A 20,223-nucleotide genomic window follows, 5' to 3' on the forward strand; every position below is an offset into this window, starting at 1 on the left:
CTTCAATATTTTGCTATTAATCTTCAGGATGGTAAGGATTGCTAATTTTACATAATATTCCATAACTAGACACTTGAAACCTTTGGCTTAAAATAAAACCACATTCTGTTTAAAGGCTAGGTAAGACATGATGCATTTCTGAGTTAAATGCTGGAATTATTATTTTTTTTTTTTTGCGGTATGCGGGCCTCTCACTGTTGTGGCCTCTCCCTGTTGCGGAGCACAGGCTCTGAACGCGCAGGCCCAGCGGCCATGGCTCACGGGCTTAGTTGCTCCGCGGCATGTGGGATCCTCCCGGACCGGGGCACGAACTCGTGTCTCCTGCATCAGCAGGCAGACTCTCAACCACTGCGCCACCAGGGAAGCCCTGGAATTATTTTTAAATGTATATTTAAAAGTTAAATTTCAGTATTTTGATAAAGGTGGTAATAGAATTTTGTCAGGCTATATACTACAAAAGTCCTAGGAACCATCCCTCACAGTTTTATTTGGAAAATTCTTTGGCTGAAAAGCATTCGCCTCCAGATAACTCTCTCTTATTTATTTATTTTTGGCTGCGTTGGATCTTCGTTGCTGCGCCCGGGCTTTCTCTAGTTGCATTGAGTGGGGGCCACTCTTCGTTGCAGCGCGCGGGTTTCAGTTAGTTGTGGCACGCGGGCTCTAGAGCGCAGGCTCAGTAGTCGTGGCTCATGGGCTTAGCTTCTCCGCGGCATGTGGGATCTTCCCAGACAGGGCTCGAACCCGTGTCAATGGCTCCCTAGCACCTGCGGGCGAGTTAGCAGGTTCTCACGACGATAAAATGCCAAATTGCAACCGCCACATCAGTCTTTAGGAGCCCCGAAAGGTGCCTTTTCCGCAAACTCCCTCTTTTAAATCTTACATCTCTGAGGCTTTGAAGGTACGTTACACGGCTGACGAATATAGGAAGACACCTACTCCACTGGGGAAACGAAGGTACTTCAAAAGCAAGAGTGGCAAGGAAACAAAGCTCAGACTGGAAAAGTGGCAAGCCTCCATGCGCTGCCAAGATGATCTTACTTAACCTTCTGGATTTCAAAAACGGGGTTGGGTGGAAGTGGATTACATGGCAAGGTAAAGAGCTTGGGGCGGGAGGGGGGGCGGGTTAAGAACCTACAACTCTGACAGTAATTTCCATTACACTCCTAAAGGAAGAGGAAAAGAGAACAAAACAATAGGCACCTTAAGAGAGTAAATGCGGTTACTATGGTTACCACGCTCCAAGCTCAATTCTGCAAATGGAGACAGAGCGGTACGCCAAGGCCCTTTCTTTGTCTGCATCCGTACACGGAAGACCAACCCAGCAGCCAGCCCCGCCAGCCCGAGCAGAGGCTGATGTCGAGGACCAAGGGCAGCGTACCAAATAAAGAACACCTTTATTTTGGCTTAGTAAGCAAAAACTGCAGGCAGTTCCTGATGGAAGCCAGCGCGGCCATCACCCAGTCCTTCGGCCAGGGCTGTTTCCCCCACTTGGGAGAAGGCTCCAACACACACCAGTCACCGATTCCAGTCTGGGGTCCTGGCACAGGCAGGAGTGGAAGGGGGCCAACGAGACACGGTGCAACCTTAGCCCTGAGACACAAAGGGAAGGCCAATCTCCAGGAAACCCGCGGGACGTAATTAATAACCCCTCAAGAGGCTTCAGTTTCCGCGAGGGGGAACAGAGGACACAGTGAGTAGGGCACAACCGAGGTATTCAGACGCACCTCACCATCAAAGACACTACCACAAGCTGCGCGGAAAAATCGCGGCCAAGACAACCCAGTGCGCAGGCGCGCGGAGCCGCGGCTCTAGAGCTTTGGGCCTGCCCCTCCCCCACTACTCTCAAAAGGCCAGGGGAGTTGGCTCAACGCGTTTGCGCAACGACGGAACGTTGGGGGAGGGGAGAAAAACCTATTCCTTTCATTGTGAGAGAACCGCCCCGCCCCGCAAGGCGAGCGCGCGCGCGCACACCTACGACTCTCACACTCGTACACCCGGGCGTTGAGCTTGCCGCCCAGTGGGTCGCGCATGCTCCGGGAGGAAGGTGGTGTCGGAGCCTACGGCTTTTTGCTGAGTTTCCCTGAGAAGTTTCTGGAAAGACAGAGCTCAGGGGACGCTAGGGGATGGGGAGCGCAGGGAAGCAAGCGTTTGAGAGAAGGAAAAGCGAAAAATTCAAAGCACACCGCCACCACCCTGCCTCCATCAAGCCACAACCAAAGCAAAGCCCCCACCGAGACCCTCACGCCAGGGGAAGAAGCATGGGGACCACAGCACCCGCTCCTTCCTGTACCTGTGCCCAGCCCCCGAGGTCCCTCACCACAGGGAGAAGGGAGAGGGCAGGGGGGAACGATGAAAAACCTAAAACGCTCACTGGATGTTTGCGTGGTGGAGGGAAAGCCGACATCCGCGCTCTGGAGCTGCCCGCGCACGGTGGGCCACCAGCGGCTCTTCGCTGCGCTCTCGGGTGTGGGCTCAGTGCGTTGGGGTTCGACGTGGCTGCTGAAGGAGTGGTCTGGGGCTTTGGCCCCTGGTTCCTTAGTTCCCCCTCATTTGGGGGCCTCTTTGATCACCCCTTTCCTCTCTTTACTTTGGTGACCTGGAGCTAAAGTTGCGAGTGTGGAGACCCTAGGAAAGGTTGCTCCCTCCCCGCGCCCGGCCCGAGGGGCGTCCTGGGCGGGCAAGGGTCACCCAGCAGGTGTGCCACGCTCAGTTCTTTCCAGTTTGTACCCCCTTAGGTAAGAGCCTCCTGAAGAGGGGCCCGTTTGGAAGAGCAGAGGCAGTCCAGGCATAAAGCCGCTGCGTCGTTTGGACTCGAGGCGGGGTGGCGGACGGTGCTGCCCGGCGGGGCGCCGTGGGAAGGTCGTGGTGTCTCCGTGCTGCCACGGAGGCGCGCCGAGGCCCCCGACTGCCATCAGGAGAAAGCTCGGCCTGGCATTGCTGCGCTGTGGGGGAGGGGTCCGCGGCGCCTTTCATTTCTCCGCCTGGGCCCGCTCGGGCTGCCATTTTGTGGTGTGGCCGCCATTTCACGCAGCCGCAGGGGCGGGGAGAGGGGGAGGGGCGGGGAGAGGGAGAGGCGGGGCCGGCGAGCGCGCGCGGGCTGCCTCTGGCAGCGAAGGCGGGCGAATCCCCTTTGTTCTTCGCCTCTGGGCTCGGGGCTCCGCTCTGGCTGTGCCGCGACCCGCCCCGGACACGCGCCGGGTGCGCGCGGCGTGTGAACCTCTGAAAAGCTCCGAGAGGCGTGCACGGAGTCCCGAATTCTTCCTGCTCTCTAAGCCCTTGAAAAGTGGGATTGCTCACCCCCACCCTTGCAGTGTGAAAGAGATCGATTTTACAAGGCAGTGCTCAGAACTGGAGCGTGGGAAGCTGTAATTTCACACTGAGAGTGAAGGCGCTTTTTGCAACCCTGTGCTGCCGGGGGTACTAAGCCCGCTGGAATGCCATGCCTTGAATCACAGTGGCGTTCCGCAAATAGAAGTTAAAACTGCGGAACTGTGAGACCCAACAAAGGTGCTAAACCAGTGTAACCAAGAGGTTGGTCTCTTTAAAAAAAAAAAAAAGTAGTGTTTTTGGAGGGCTGTCAACTGTAGGAGAAGCGAGACGTTGCTTTTCATTGGCTGGCTGTGAAGCACGCACTGCGCAACTATTTTCAGATCAGGTTTTATAGCCCATTATTTATATCTGAGCTATAAACTGGAACAATAGATTGGAATGTCTTATTTCTGTCTATTGAGAATATCTTCCATTTAACTTCTTTTTAAAATCCTTTGTGAGTATGTGAATAACAAATTGACTCAATAAAATCTCCGTTCTGTGCCTTCCAGTATCGTTTGAAATCCTGAAAGAGCTATTTTCCTGATTTCAAGGGACATATTTAAATATGAATCTTGGCATTGTTCATCTTAACTTTGCGACTCGAATCAACAAAGCCAGGAAATTCAACAGTAATGCTGCTGAATTTGTCTTCTAGACTTGCTTTGTGTACAAGGTATTTTTGTTTAACTTTTTTTTTTTTTCCACAGTAGCCTAAGTTCATAATTTAGCCAGGCTTTTCTGGCTCAAGATTTTTGGTGTCACAGCTACAGTAGGTTTTTCTTCTTCTTCTTCTTTTTTTTTTTTTTTTTTTTTGCGGTACGCGGACCTCTCACTGTTGTGGCCTCTCCCGTTGCGGAGCACAGGCTGCGGACGCGCAGGCTCAGCGGCCATGGCTCACGGGCCTAGCCGCTCCGCGGCATGTGGGATCTTCCCGGACTGGGGCACGAACCCGTGTCCCTTGCAAAGGCAGGCAGACTCTCAACCACTGCGCCACCAGGGAAGCCCTCTTCTTCTTACTACGTTTAATTATAGGCGGTTATTTGTTTCAGTAATAGGGGTGTTAAGCTATAATGATAGGATGGAAATGTAAAAAATATATTTGTTGTTGAGGGAACATATCAGGATTTGATGGCTTCCAGATGAAAGAAGTGTCTGAAGAGTGGATGTTAGATTCCAAATTTTATTTCAGTTCCAGTATGACTAAAAGCACTGCACAGAGTTTTGATTTTTTATACCCAAGATTTCTGTAAAGCAGAATACTCTACATTCTTTTGGTTGTGAGAGTTTATGGAACATTTTTTTTCTTTTTTAAATTTAATTTTTATTTTATATTGGGGTATAGTTGATTTACTGAAATGTATATTTATTTATTTATTTATTTTTGGCTGTGCTGGGTCTTAGTTGCTGCGCACGGGCTTTCTCTAGTTGCAGTGAGCCGGGACTAGTATTCGTTGTGGTGCGCAGGCTTCTCATTGCAGTGGCTTCTCTTGTTGCAGTGCATGGGCTCTAGGCACGCAGGCTTCAGTAGTTGCAGCACATGAGCTCGGTAGTTCTGGCTCCCGGGCTCTAGAGCACAGGCTCAGTAGTTGTGGCGCACAGGCTTACTTGCTTCGGGGCATGTGGGATCTTCCCAGACCAGGGCTTGAACCCGTGTCCCCTGCATTGGCTGGCAGATTCTTAACCACTGCACCACCAGGGAGGTCCCTGAAATGTGTTATTTTTAAATGCTGTTACTTTTTGCCTACACAACCAAAATTAAATAGTGTGAAACTATTAGTTTTATTGGGAAATTAGAATATGGTATCCTAATAATGCAAACAAAATATCATGCCCCTAATTAGCCAAGCAGTTGAAATTCAGAGAATGATTACACAACCTTTCTTTCACTTTGTACAGACATAGAAGTATGTTTAAACAATTCTAATTCAAATTTTTAAATGTATAAAACGAGTACTTATTTCACATCTTTAGCTATTGCATTTAACACAAAAGCACATCGTGTTTTACACAAAAATGTTTGCAATTCGTATACTCTTTTTTTTTTTTGCACTAATCCCATTCATTTTTTATTGCGTTTTTTGTTTTGTTTTGTTTTGTTTGTGTTACGCGGGCCTCTCACTGTTGCGGAGCACAGGCTCAGTGGCCACGGCTCACGTGCCCAAGCACTCCGCGGCGTGTGGGATCTTACTGGACCGGGGCACGAAGCCGTGTCCCCTGCATCGGCAGGCGGATTCTCAACCACTGCACCACCAGGGAAGCCCTCCCATTCATTTTATTTTAATTTTTTTAATTTAATTTTTTCTGCATTGGGTCTTCGTTGCTATACGTGGGCTTTCTCTAGTTGCGGTGAGCAGGGGCTACTCTTCGTTGTACGCCGGCTTCTCATTGTTGTGGCTTCTCTTGTTGCAGCTCAGGCTCTAGAGCGCAGGCTCAGTAGTTGTGGCACACGGGCTTAGTTGCTCCGCGGCATGTGGGATCTTCCCGAACTAGGGCTCAAACCAGTGTCCCCTGCATTTGCAGGCGGATTCTCAACCACTGTGCCACCAGGGAAGTCCCGCAGTTCGTATATTCTTAAGAGTAGGTAGTATCTATGTATGTACTATATGATTCCACTGTATCCTAGAAAAGGCAAAACTACAGACAGTAAAAAGATTAGTGGTTGTGAAGGGTTAGTGGAGAGGGATGAATGAATAGGCAGAGCACAGGGGCGTTTTAGGGAAGTGATACAACGGTGGATATGCGTCGTTATATGTTTGTCAAAATCCATAGACTTACAATACCAACAATGAACCCTAATGTAAACTGTGGACTTCGGGTGATGATGTGTCAATGTACGCTCATCAAATGTAACAAATTTACTAATCTGATGTGGGATGTTGGTAGTTGGAGAGGCTGTGTGTGTTGAGGGCATGGGGTATATAGGAACTGTGTACTTGTCGCTCTATTTTGCTGTGAACCTAAAACTGCTCTAAAAAAGTTAACTTAGGGCTTCCCTGGTGGCGCAGTGGTTGAGAATCCGCCTGCCGATGCAGGAGACACGGGTTCGTGCCCTGGTCCGGGAAGATCCCACATGCCGCGGAGCAACTAAGCCCGTGAGCCATGGCCGCTGGGCCTGCGCGTCCGGAGCCTGTGCTCCGCAACGGGAGAGGCCACAACAGTGAGGGGCCCGCATACCGCTAAAAAAAAAAAAAAAAAAAAAAAAAAAGTTAACTTAGGGCTTCCCTGGTGGCACAGTGGTTGAGAGTCCGTCTGCCGATGCAGGGGATGCGGGTTCGTGCCCCGGTCCGGGAGGGTCCCGCGTGCCGCGGAAAGGCTGGGCCCGTGAGCCGTGGCCGCTGGGCCTGTGCGTCCGGAGCCTGTGCTCCACGGCGGGAGCGGCCACGGCGGGGAGAGGCCCGCGTACCGCAAAAAAAAAAGTTAACTTAAAAAGCGATATCACTTTTTAAAAAAAAGTAGGTAGTGTCTTGCACTGTTCACTTCTCCCTTATGACCAATGCCATACATTTGCAAAACAGTCGAACAGAAATTCAGGAATAACTCTCCTCCCCATTCTCCCCTTCCCCTATTGTTGGCCTCAAAACATTTTCCAACTTTTCATAGTCTCATAATCTGCCCCAGGAGTGAAAATACTTTTGTATATGTAGTCCTGGGTCTCTTCACTTTGTCAAAGCAGGCAGGACTAGTGAATTCCAGGATTACCAATCCATTGTTCCTTTAGTTTTTCTTTCTTATTCTAAAACAGGTTTTGAATTAATTTGTAGCAGTTTGTGTTCCCTGAAAGAACTTAGGTGTTAACCAAAACCTTAAATTATACCCAGATCCTTAAGACAGCCGGTGTAGGTGTAGAATTGAAGTGGTATGTGCTAGGCCCCTTTGGCTCATGCCTTTGATTTTATTTTTTGGCATTTGGTGAAGCTTGTGTGCAACTTTTCTAAACAACGTATAGAAATATTAAATAGCTCTATTCATTGTTCCAGGAAAGGATAGCTTTTCATGTCAAACTCTGGCATGGAAGCAAATTTAAAACAATAATAACCTTTTCCTGGAAAAGATAAATGACCTTCTTTAAAGACTTTAGTAATATGAGAAGTTTTTCAAAATATTTTTAGCTGTAGTTAAGCACTCCCACATGCTGTAATAGTCTCTTCCCTTCTGAGGCAAAACTGAGAAGTTCATCACTTCAGAAGTACTGGAGTTCAAAGAACAAATCCTTGCAGCCAACAGTATATTTTTTAGAAAAATAGAAATATATCTCTACAAATTAAAAATACTCCTGAACAACCCCACATTTGTTTGTCCTGCCAGAGTATATATGGTCCTCCCTAAAACAAGACAGTTGTGCAGATTATATGAAACCTGTAGGCTTATCATTTTGGCATCACAATTTAAATGGTCTAGTTAGACAATACATCTAAAAGACTTCTAAAATCAGGGTCTTTACTCAACAAATAATTTTTGAGCATCACCCTTGTGCCACATCCTATTCTAAATACTTAAGATACATTGCTGAGGGCTTCCCTGGTGGCGCAGTGGTTGAGAATCCGCCTGCCGATGCAGGGGTCACGGGTTCGTGCCCTGGTCCGGGAAGATCCCACATGCCGCGGAGCAACTAAGCCCGTGAGCCATGGCCACTAGGCCTGCGCGTCCGGAGCCTGTGCTCCGCAATGGGAGAGGCCACAGCAGTGAGAGGCCCGCATACCGCAAAAAAAAAAAAAAAAAAAAAAAAAAAAAAAAAGATACATTGCTGAATGAAACAAATACCTGTTCTCATGAAGTTTATTGTGGGGGAGAGGGGAAGAAGAGGCAATAAATACAATAAAAAGGAAATTAAATAATAGCAGTAAGATGGTGAAATATAAAGATAAGAGAGAGGAAGCATGTGTTGTCATTTCAAATGGGGCAACCAGGGTAGGCCTCAAGAAAATACTGAAGTCTTGTAGAAGCTAAGGGAGCAAACTGGATATCTAGGGAAGAGGTTCCAGGGAGAGGGAACAGCAAGTCCAAAGACCCTGAGGTAGAAGCATGACTGGCACATGAAAAACAGCAAGGTAAACCAGTGTGGCTGAAACAGAATGAGCAAGGGAGAGCGTATAAGATATGATGGATGTCAAAGAGGTAAAGGGAGTGAGAGGCAGATCTATACTAGCTGGTAGGCCATAGCAGGAACGCTTTGGCTTTTAATTGGTGAGGTGTTGCATGATATGACTTAGGTTTTGAGAAGTATTGAGAATAAGAGATCAAGGATAGGGGCTTCCCTGGTGGCGCAGTGGTTAAGAGTCCGCCTGCCAATGAAGGGGACATTTGTTCGAGCCCTGGTCTGGGAAGATCCCACATGCCGCAGAGCAACTAAGGCCGTGCGCCACAACTACTGAGCCTGCGCTGTAGAGCCCATGAGCCACAACTACTGAAGCCCATGCACCTTGAGCCCCTGCTCCGCAACAAGAGAAGCGACCGCAATGAGAATCCCTCGCACCGCAACAAAGAGTAGCCCCCGCTCACCGCAACTAGAGGAAGCCCATGCACAGCAACGAAGACCCAGTGCAGCCAAAGATTAAAAAATCAATTAAAAAAAAAAAAAAGATCAAGGATAGGAGCGGGAACCTAGAAAGGAGGCTTTTTCAGTAACCCAAAAGAAAAATGAGAGCTTTAATGACTAAGGGATCCTGGATATATTTTGAAGGTAAATCCAAGAGGACTTTTTGATGGGTTGAATACAGAGTTCATAAAAGGAGGCGTCAAGGATGAGCCTGAGGTTTTTCGCCTGGGCAACTAGAAAGATCAAGTTGCAATCATCTGAAATAGGAAACACTAGACAGAACAATTATCCGGGGAATATTAAGAGTTCAGTTTTGGACATGTTCAGTTTGAGATACTTATTAAATATTCAAATGGAGACATTAGGTAGGCTGTTGGATATGAGTCTAGTTCAGGATGAAGTTCTGAAGATATGTTTTACATATATATATATATATATATATATAAAAGGCATAATCGTGTGTGCATGTGTATTTGGAAGTTGTCAGCATATAAATGGCATTTAAAGTCTGAAACTGAATGACATCACCAAGTGTAGATACAGAAGGAAAGAGAACCAGGAAAGCCCTGAGGCATTTCTCACTTAAGAGGTCTCAGAAGAAAGGAACTTGCAGAGCAACTGAGTAGGAACAAACCAGTTAGGCAGGAGGAAAACAGAGAGATGAGTAGTGTCCTGGAATTCAGGTGAAGAAAATATCTGAAGGAGGAGGAAGTGATCAACTGTGGAATGCTGCTAAGAGGTTAAGGTGAGGCCTGAGAATTGACTCTTGGAGCAACGTGGAGGTCAGTGGTGATCTTGGCAAGAGCAGTTTTAATGGAGCAGAGGGGACAAAAGCTTGATTGGACTGGGTTGAAGAAAAAAAATTAGTATAGGAAGTCTGACCTTTGGAAAAGTACTACAGTGGACTTGGAGAGAAAGATGCCAGGGACTATGATGATATAAAGTACTGTCAGTTTCAAAAAGTTCCTGGATCAGTGCAAGAATCAGAAACTCAAAACCTTTATTTAGGCTTTTGGGAGAATTATTACACTCTCAAGATATGGCCTGCTGCTAGCCTTGTATCTGTTCCATAATGATCTGAATAATACACGATTTCTTTGGGAAAGAATCCTATCTTATAAAATCTGAAAATTCTGAACTTGGAATTTGGTCAGTACTTACAAAAATTTGGTTAGTAGGACGAAGAATCTAGCAGAGAGATTTTCCTGGAATTTATATAAGTATTGATGCTCACCAGTGGGGTCTGAGGCGATTCAGCCAGCTGGTCATGCCGTGCTTAGAGATGCAACAAGGCAGACTTTACCCTGATTTCTCAAGTGTATACTTCAATAATTGCTGATGACTTTGCAGCTTTTGTTGGACTTCCTGTAAAAGTATGAGAATAATGATGACAAACTGACTCCATCACAAGAATGGTAATGCCCTAGAAGTTAAGTGCCCACAAGTTTCCTTTTAACAGGTTTTCTCCACTTGTCATATTAGAGCCTGCTGTAGTTCCCCAATGAACAACAGTTAACTAGTTTTGCTACGTGCTTTATTTGAAAATGTGTTTATCATCCTGGGCTCAAGCTCCTCCTTCAGAATCTTATGTTCTGATAAATACAGATGTTAAAATTTTTACCTTCAACTGTATTACTTTATCATTCCTTATTGGAGCTTGTGATAAAATATAAAGTATTGGGCTTCCCTGGTGGTGCAGTGGTTGAGAATCTGCCTGCTAGTGCAAGGGACACGGGTTCGAGCCCTGGTCTGGGAAGATCCCACATGCCGCGGAGCAACTAGGCCTGTGAGCCACAACTACTGAGCCTGCGCGTCTGGAGCCTGTGCTCCGCAACAAGAGAGGCCGCAATAGTGAGAGGCCTGTGCACTGCGATGAAGAGTGGCCCCCGCTTGCCACAACTAGAGAAAGCCCTCACACAGAAACGAAGACCCAACACAGCAAAAATAAATAAATTAATTAATAAACTCCTACCCCCAACATCTAAAAAAATATATACATATAAAGTATTATGTATATTTTATCCTGAAACATTTATGCTTAATAATTGTTGAAACAATTTCTATTTATGAAGCCTAGCTCATTATGTAGTTTATATTTTCTAATTACTCTCTTGTACTAGCACAGACTATACTTCCGTCAATTCATACTGATTTGTACTGGTAAGTGATTCATTCAGGGGTTGAAGGGAGACTGTCTCCCTAGAATGGAATATCATAATTCCAGGGATTCTGATATGTCTGCTTTGTAGGACTTTTCTCATACCTCCTGAGAATCCCTGATGTGGAACTTAAAATATAATTGAGGAACAAAAGACCACTTCCTTAACAAACCAGTGAGTTGACTTGAGATGTATTTCTGATGGTATGAGTGCATCAATTGCTGGTATGGAGGATATGTCATGAAAAATCGACTTCCTTGGAAGGTCCAAGAATACTATTTTTTTAAAAAAAGATATTTCTTACTTTGAAAAAGTGTAGCATCCATTGTATTGGAGAAATTGAAACTATATATGCAAATATTATGCTGGATGTTTCTAACCAATGGTTACAGTTCTCCCTTTTGGAGAAATATAAAACCAGTTTTGTTTTTTTTTTTTGTTACAAATCCTCTGAATATTTAAACTTACTTATCTTCATGTGAAACATTCCTAGTTCATTTATTCTGCATCTGTTCCATAAATACTTATTTGACTTATAAATTAGAGAATGGGAGCGGTTTGCTGTGAAAGAAGAGAAGAAAAATGGAGTGGCCACTGGTAAGGGGAGAGTGGCTGAGGGAAATAGGATTTAGAGAAGTTTGTTTTTATTTTTTGTACTCTTTTTCTTTTTGGCCTCACTGCATGGCTTGCAGATCTTAGTTCTCCAACCAGGGATTGAACCCACGCCCTCGGCAGTGAAAGTGCAGAGTCCTAACCACTGGACCACCAGGGAATTCCCGAGAAGTTTGTTTTTAACGGGGAAGAAATTTCAATACTTTTTTTTTTAAGACTTATTTATTTTTGGCTGCGTCGAGTCTTAGTTGCAGCGTGCTGGATCTTTCGTTGCGGTGCGTGGGCTTCTCTCTAGTTGTGGCATGCAGGTTTTTTCTCTCTCTAGTTGAGGCACGTGAGCTCAGTAGTTGTGGCACTCGGGCTTAGTTGCACAGCGGTGTGGGGGGTCTTAGATCGCTGACTAGGGAGCGAACCCACGTTTCTCCATTGGAAGGCGGATTCTCAACCACTGAACCACCAGGGAAGTCCCAAGGAATTGACTTTAGCTGGGAGTATAAAATAGTTGATCTAGTGAAAGACCAGAAGCTGGAATGTATGGGAGCAAATGCTGGTGAGCAAGTCTATACAAGAAATGCTAGGGCTTCCCTGGTGGCGCAGTGGTTGAGAGTCCGCCTGCCGATGCAGGGGACACGGGTTCGTGCCCCGGTCTGGGAAGATTCCCACATGCCGCGGAGCAGCTGGGCCCGTGAGCCATGGCCGCTGAGCCTGCGCTCCGCAACGGGAGAGGCCACAACAGTGAGAGGCCCGCGTACCGCAAAAAAAAAAAAAAAAAAAAAAAAAAAAAAATGCCACTATTGTACTAAGAGACGGAGTCGAGGTAAGTAAGTTTTCCATGCTCCGTTTCTCCAACTGAGGATGGGAACAGTCAAAAGGTTTTGGATTTACTGTCTATGGTCTTGGGCAAATCACAAACATTTTTTGCAGGCTCTTGGTGTGTTTTATTTTCCACTGAATGGTCATTATCTAAAAGAGTATCTGGCAAACAGTAGCCATTCAATAAATATTCATTAAATTAATTTTTGGAAATTAATCTGTGAAAGAACTGTACTATGTATGCCATACCTACCCCACAGGGTAGTTCTGAAGACCCAATTAAATGAGAGAGTGGATGTAAAAGTACTTTATAATCTGAGAAATGCTATTGAAATCCAAGGTATTATGTTAGAAAGAGTTGGAGTAAAGTCCACTGAGTTTTTGACTCCTTAAATGAGAAATATAAGTATGGAAACAGAGTCATTGTTAAGTTGGATTTGTTTTTCCTTTGAGGGATATACCAAGACCTAAAGATTCTGTCAACTGGTTTGAAATTCAAAGGTGGCATACAACCTTTGTATTTGAATTTGGAAAATAGGATTTGATCCTATGAACCATGTAATGTTACATATACAAAATATACAAAGGCCAGAAAACCAAAACCATCTAAGTCAATTAGCTTTATGCAATGTCGTAAATTAAGTTCCAAGTTATATTTACAATACTGGGCACATGAGTGGTATAATACCTCTCTTTTTCTTTTCTTTCTTCCTGTCTTTGTTTTATTTTCTGGTAATTTATAATTTCCAAAGTAAATACAGTATTGGAGTTGTGGATTTACTTTTCTAGGTAAAAGAGAAAAGGTTTAAACATAATGATATTTCTGCTGAGGATTTCTTAACATACTCCAAGTACACCAGACTATTTTCATGATAATTCTATATGGTCTTCCCATGTTATAGGACTGATTTGGACCAGAGTTGTGACTGAAAAAAAAAAAATCCCGTTCAGTTCATTTCCATTTTCTTATCATTCCAGGGACTAAAGTAAGTAATACACTTAATTTCTAGAGTTTGAAAGCAATTTCCTATATGCTGAAGTTTTATTCCTAGGAGAAGCCCTAATCTTTGGTCCTGATGGAATACCTGTAAGGAGAGTGAATCAGCTCATGCCATCATTTTCAATTTTTCATCATTATCTCTGGTGATTAGATATTACATAATTAACCAAGGTCATACAAGAGGATTCAGTGGAGCACTTTAGGATTAAATTTAGGAATTAGACATTAGGAACTTATTGGGATTCCCATAAGTGTTTTTAAGTATTGCAGTATTGAGATGCTTAATTAGGCTACCAGCCTAGTTCCTGCTGTTACCCAGCACCAGGCCTTTTAGGATTAGAAAAAATGCTCAGTCCTCAGAACATCTCAGAAGTCAAGCTCAGGCTGAGGAAACTATTTGCTGAGTAATACAATTCAGTCCCCTTCCTTGTAAAGTTGGAAGTGCCATATGTGTTTTTCTAATTAGCCCCACCAGATTTCTTCCAGGCGTGATTATGTGTCATGAAACTAACCATTCTGCCTCTGAGGATTTATGCATTCTTGGGGAAATTTCTCTACACCATCTGATGTGATAGTCAGCCTGTACAGGTTCCTGTGGCCCAGTTCTGGGTCACGTTGAAAGACTGTGCCACCTGGTCTTAACCTTTTTTTTTCCCCCTGACACCTCAGTAAACAACAACAGTGGTGACATCCACAAAATATATCTGCCCTCAAGTAACACCAGTCCATCTTGCATCTTGCACAGGGCACCTTTTAATCTGAAGGATCTTACAGCCCACTGCAAATATGAATGATACTTCATAAATACCTCATAGATATTAGGCTGTAAGCCTCACTAGACACATTTTAGGATTAGACATCCCCCAAATGAAGAGATGGAACCCCTTCTTCAGCCCACTCAGAACGAGGACAAATCTGGGTCATGAGCACAGCTCCACTCGCCTACTTAAAACTGTCCCTAGGGCTCGAGGAGAACTAATTTCCTCTCCATGTTCCCCCAATACTCAGAAAATAGATTTTTTTTTTTTTTTTAATGTGTGGGTGCTTTTCTTTTAAATGCCTACCTTTGTTCAGAGATTTCTGAGCTTGAACTCACCTTCGGCAATTTGTCCAAAAAAAAAAAAAAACTGAAAATGTCTTACATTTGCACTAGTATGTATGCATGCATGTTATCATCAAAAGCAACTCAGGCCCTTTTTGACCTGCTTTCTTTTTTCCTTTTTTTTTTAAAGTCGGGACAATGTACTCTATTTCGGTTGTTTCTTGGATAAGAGGGTGCACTCTGGAGTCACCTTAACCAGTGCTGCCCTCTCGAGGTTTCAGATACAGCCCCCCCCCACCCCCCACTGAAACCTAGCTTAGGCCTGCGGGTGAGAAGGAGCAGGTATGCAAGTAAAAGGACCAAGCAGATATTGTCATGATAAACTGAGAAGCTTTTGCTTTTATGTGATGGTGTAGTGAAAAAAACACTAGCACGGGGCTTTCCTGGTGGCGCAGTGGTTGAGAATCCGCCTGCCAATGCAGGGGACACGGGTTCGAGTCCTGCTCCGGGAAGATCCCACATGCCGTAAAGCAACTAAGCCCGTGCGTCACAACTACTGAACCTGCGCTCTAGAGCCCACGAGCTGCAACTACTGAGCCCACGTGCCTCAACTACTGACACCCGTTCCCCTACAGCCTGTGCTCCACAACAAGAGAAGCCACCGCAATGAGAAGCCCGCGCACGACAACGAAGAGTAGCTCCGCTCGCCGCAACTAGAGAAAGCCCGCGTGCAGCAACGAAGACCCAACGCAGCCTAATTAATTAATTAAATTTAAAAATCAAAACAGGCAGTGAGCTAGATATGGCCCAGGGCTGAAGTTTGCCAACTTCTGGACTAGGTCATCTCAGAGAGCCCTTCCAATACAATCTTTTGCAATTTAAAAAGTTGACTTAGCTATAGTTCCTTTCCTTGAAGGATGGCCTAGTACATGCTTATTTCATGTGACGTGAGGGATGTTCGAAGACATCTTGTCCCCAAAAAGATGTCTGCCAACTTCACACTGGTCAGCCTCAAATACTAGCAATTCTACTTCTAGAACTGCACTGACCAAGACTGTCCAAGCCACAAGTCGAATTGAGAACTTGAAATATGGCTAGTCCAAACTGAGATGTCCTTAAGTGTAATACGCACACCAGATTCTGAAGACTTGGAATTTAAACTGTCTCAATATTTTATATTGATTGTTTTAAAAATATTAAATATATTAATTTACTCTGTCCCTTTTTATTTATAAAATGTAGCTACTAGAAAATTTAACATATGTGGCTGACATATTTCTACTGAACAGCACTGCTCCAGAAGGTTACCTGTTTCATTGATTTAAGATTTGTTTCACATTCAAATGCAATATTCTTGCATTTGCAGTAATACATTGAACTATCATCATTGTGTGGGTCTGGAAATGGAAGGTGGGGAGTCAAGATACAACTGAAAACATAAAGTTGGGGTGAGACAGAAGTAAGCTTCTCCCCACACATCCGCTTTTTAAAGTCCTGACCCTAATAGCTTGGAGTTCACATGACAGTCTTCTTTAAGGAACAAGCACTCATCTGGAGGTCAGGATACATGGGTCTCAGCCTAACCTGTAGCTCACTAGGTAAAGGGTAAGGCATTTCGCTAAGTTTCCTCATCTACAATATGAGAATAAAATAGATCCTCTGTACCCCACAGAACTAAGAACATGTGTGAGAGTTTGTGAGCTCTACGATATCCTAAGTGTCCAGAAAGCAAGTAGCAATGACAGGCAGCTGCCTCTAGCCTCCCACTGACTAGCAGGCTGTATGTACTCTTCCTCCAACTGCAGTGCTGCTGCGCTGCCCTAAAATCTCCACAACCTGGTTGGCAGTTACAGACCAAGGATCCACCCTTCCTTGAGTGACAGCGAATCCAAGCCTGCCCACTTTAGTTGTACCAAGTCACATTTGCTGACTTATTAAACCACACCTGTCAGTTCCAAGGAGTCCCTCAAGGGGTTAAACCCTCACGCCTCACCCAGCTGAAAAATTGCCACTATTCCTTGCAGTGGTAACAGGACGTTCTCCTTGCTGTCTCTTCATCTAGATTTGCACACACAAGTCTCCTTGACATCAATCAGATCTCAGCTAGCACTTCTTTAGGCCCTTTGTGACCATCAAGAACACTCCCCCACCATTGCCCTATATCTTTCCCTTATGTTATAGTTCTTTGTGCTTATTTCTATCGGCGATAGAAAAAAATCTCTTGTTTACTTGTTTTTGTCTACTTCTCCCGCTGAAATGTAAGCTCCAGTGCCTAGAAGAAAGTCTGGCAATAAGCACTCAGTAAAGTGAATCTCTCCAGCCTTCTCCTTCTCGACTTAGACACCTCCCAGAGTATCCCTGCCCCAGCCAGACCAATCTCAGTGCTATCCCAATGAGTGTTTGTGCCTTACGTGGGTCCAGGGCCTCTTCTGGGTGCCCAGTGACTACTTCTCTCATCACACAATGCGTTTTGAAATTTATTTTTTTATTTTTTAATTTTTTGGCTACACCGCACAGCTTGAGGGATCCTAGCCAGGGACCTAAACAGGGCCCTCAGCAATGAGAGCTTGGAGTCCTAACCACTGGACTGCCAGGGAATTCCCATATTTTGTTTTTTTAAATTATCAATTTGTCGAATGCTATATCAGAACAGTTAGGAAAAACAGAAAATAGTCTAGGTAGTTCAAATAGAAGTGGATTTTTTTTTTTTTTTTTTGCAGTACGTGGGCCTCTCACTGTCTCAGCCTCTCCCGCTGGCGCTCCGGACGCGCAGGCTCAGCCGCTCCGCAGCATGTGGGATCCTCCCGGACCGGGGCACAAACCCGTGTCCCCTGTATCGGCAGGCGGACTCTCAACCACTGCACCACCAGGGAAGCCCTAGAAGTGGATTTTATGTAGGCAACTGATAGCAAAAGGGTTGAGAAGGCTGGAGAAGCAAATGGAGGAAGGAGCCCAGAAGCCCACTCTTGCCATGATGCTGATGGACCATCCCTGGGTCAGGTTTCCACATACTCCAGTGGATCACTGCCCTGGATCAAAGAACAGCCTACCCCCTTGTCCATAGAACCAACCAGTTTGAAGAGGAAGTCACTCACCTGACACCAAGATGATATTTCAGAATTTCTTCAGGACTAAAATACTGAGTTATGTTTGTATCTGCCCCACAGATGCACTCAGTAAATGGTTGTTGAATTGAAGTCCAACCTTGGATAATATCATCCATTGCCACTTGCTACAAATATATTTTTCTCTTCCCTTTCCCCTTCCCAGTCCAACAAACCCGTCCAGCTTCACCTCAAGATTCATGTCCAAGAATGCACCCCTGGCTTCCCTGGTGGCGCAGTGGTTGAGAATCCGCCTACCAATGCAGGGAACATGGGTTTGATCCCTGGTCCCGGAAGATCCCACATGCCACGGAGCAACTAAGCCCGTGCGCCACAACTACTGAGCCTGTGCTCTAGAGCTAGCGAGCCACAACTACTGAGCCTGAGAGCCACAACTACTGAACTCGCATGACACAACTACTGAAGCCCACACACCTAGAGCCCACGCTCTGCAACAAGAGAAGCCACCACAGTGAGAAGCATGCTCACCACAACAAAGACCCAATGCAGCCAAAAATAAATAAATAAAATAAATAATTTTTTTTTAAAAAAGAATGCACCCCTCCCCAGCTCCCACTGGTCTCTGAGGTCGTATAGCGTTTTCTTCATTGTCACTCATTTTGGCCTTTTTTCTACAACACCTTCATGTTCTTCACGTCTTATCTCCCTAATTTGATTGTATGCTTCTAGAGGCAGGAACTCTTCCATGTAGACCTTTACAGTTGGAAGCGATCTTAGTGTTTATCTGGTGCAACCTCTCACCTAATGTCTGAATCCCCGACATCTCTGGCAACTTCTGATTCAGTTTCTTGAAGACCTCCAGTTCCCGGGCTCTTCTTAGCTAAAGAAGTCTGGCTCAGTGTAAGAATATAAGAAGATGCTAAATACAGAGTTGCTGCTGAATTCATGCTACTTCTGCCTTATGACTGAGTCAGTCCTTGGATGGGTGTGGGATGCAAAAGAGGGAGAACACTTGAGGAATGAACAACTTTTTAGCTAAAAATGTTGGAGAATGTTTCTAGCAAGCGTTCGTCCAGGCTGTAATTCACGTGTTGTGATTCAGCTCTTGTCCAATGGTATTAGGGTAAGTGAATTACAAAACTTACTCCCCAAAATCTCTTTTTTTCTTGCTTAGGAAAGACCATGGAGAGTAATCTTTTGGGATGACGTTCATCCAGAAGGTTAGACGGACATCTTACCCATATGGCTAATATTTGGTAGGAGTTTTAAGGTTTGCAAAGCCCTTTCCAATACTTCGGCTCATTAGAACTGTTTGAAGGAGGCAGCATTATCCTAACTTTATAAAGGAGGAAACTGGGACTCAAATTAAGCCCTTAGCCTGGCAGAGCCAGTTTGCAAACTCAGGTCTGCGTAGTTCAGTCTGGTGTTGGAGGAAGCTAGCGGCGGGGGCGAGGTGAAGTGCTGGCAGCAGAAAGAGATTCGGGGAAAAAAAAAAAAAAAGTGTATAAAAAGGGGTTCGGGGGCGGGGAACGCGGAGCGATGGCCGGATAAGAAGCGGTCAGGACGCGGGTGGGGGAGGGGGAGGAGAGGACGCCCGGGCGCCACGAGACTATGAAGGGGCTACAGGCTCTGCTCGGCCTGCACCGCACTTTCACCTCCCGGCTCCGCTTGCGGTTCAGCACCTGGAACTGGACCTGGCGGAGCTACTGCTGCGCCGCCTCCGCCGCGGTCCTAGCGCCGCTCGGCTTCGCGCTCCGCCAGCCCCCGGCTGTCGGCGTGAACAGCCTTGACCACAGGCATCGGCGTGGGGAGCTCGCCCCGGTCGCCGCCCACCCGCGGCTGCGATGGCACGAGGACGCTAGTTCCTTGAAGAAGCTGCCTGCGCACGTAGACCTGGTGATCACCCAGGAGCAGGAGCCCAGCTTCTCCGACATCGCAAGCCTCGCGGTGTGATGTATGGCAGTGGGCACCTCTTACATTAGCGTCTACGACCACAAAGGAATTTTCAAAAGAAATAACTCCAGATTGATGGATGAAATTTTAAAACAACAGCAGGAACTTCTGGACATAGATGGTTCCAAATACTCACCATAATTTGCAAATCGTAATGACGAAGACTGGTGAAGGTGCTGTCCCCAGAAGATGCAAAAGCAGATATTGTGAGAGCTGCTCAAGACTTTTGCCAGTTAGTAGCCCGGCAGCAAAAGAAATCCACAGATTTGGATGTAGATATATCACACCGTTTATTTAGTTCGAATGGTGCCTGTGGTCCTGATTTAGTACTGAAGTTTGGTCCTGAGGACAGCACACCAGGCTTTCTGCCCTGGCACATCAGCCTGACAGAGATTGTCTCTTTGCCTTCCCACCTAAACATCAGTTATGAGGACTTTTTCTCTGCCCTTCGTCAATATGCAGCCTGTGAACAGCATCTGGGAAAGTAGTGATCCTTGGTTTTTTTTTTGTTTTTTTTTTTTGCGGTACGCGGGCCTCTCACTGTTGTGGCCTCTCCCGTTGCGGAGCACAGGCTCCGGACGCGCAGGCTCAGCGGCCATGGCTCACGGGCTTAGTTGCTCCGCGGCATGTGGGATCTTCCCGGACCAGGGCACGAACCCGTGTCTCCTGCATCGGCAGGCGGATTCTCAACCACTGCGCCACCAGGGAAGCCCATGATCCTTGGTTTTGAT

At 45.8% G+C, this 20,223-nt stretch overlaps 1 protein-coding gene and 1 pseudogene across 2 annotated transcripts in view; one reads left to right on the forward strand and one right to left on the reverse strand.

Moving 5' to 3' along the window:
- Positions 1 to 3,041, reverse strand: part of SPEN (spen family transcriptional repressor) — a 92,030-nt gene extending 88,989 nt beyond the window's left edge. Inside the window, exon 1 of one of the 2 annotated variants that reach the window (XM_067016747.1) lies at positions 2,372 to 3,041. The gene's annotated coding sequence lies outside the window, so the exon portion shown is untranslated. The remainder of the gene's footprint in view (positions 1 to 2,371) is intronic. The other variant, XM_067016740.1, reaches the window with a different exon arrangement.
- LOC131758550 (dehydrodolichyl diphosphate synthase complex subunit NUS1 pseudogene) lies at positions 2,350 to 19,980 on the forward strand (annotated as a pseudogene).
- Positions 19,981 to 20,223: the final 243 nt, after the last annotated feature.

The sequence above is a fragment of the Kogia breviceps genome, chromosome 1 (genome assembly GCF_026419965.1).
Source record: "Kogia breviceps isolate mKogBre1 chromosome 1, mKogBre1 haplotype 1, whole genome shotgun sequence".
Taxonomy (NCBI): Eukaryota; Metazoa; Chordata; class Mammalia; order Artiodactyla; family Physeteridae; genus Kogia; species Kogia breviceps.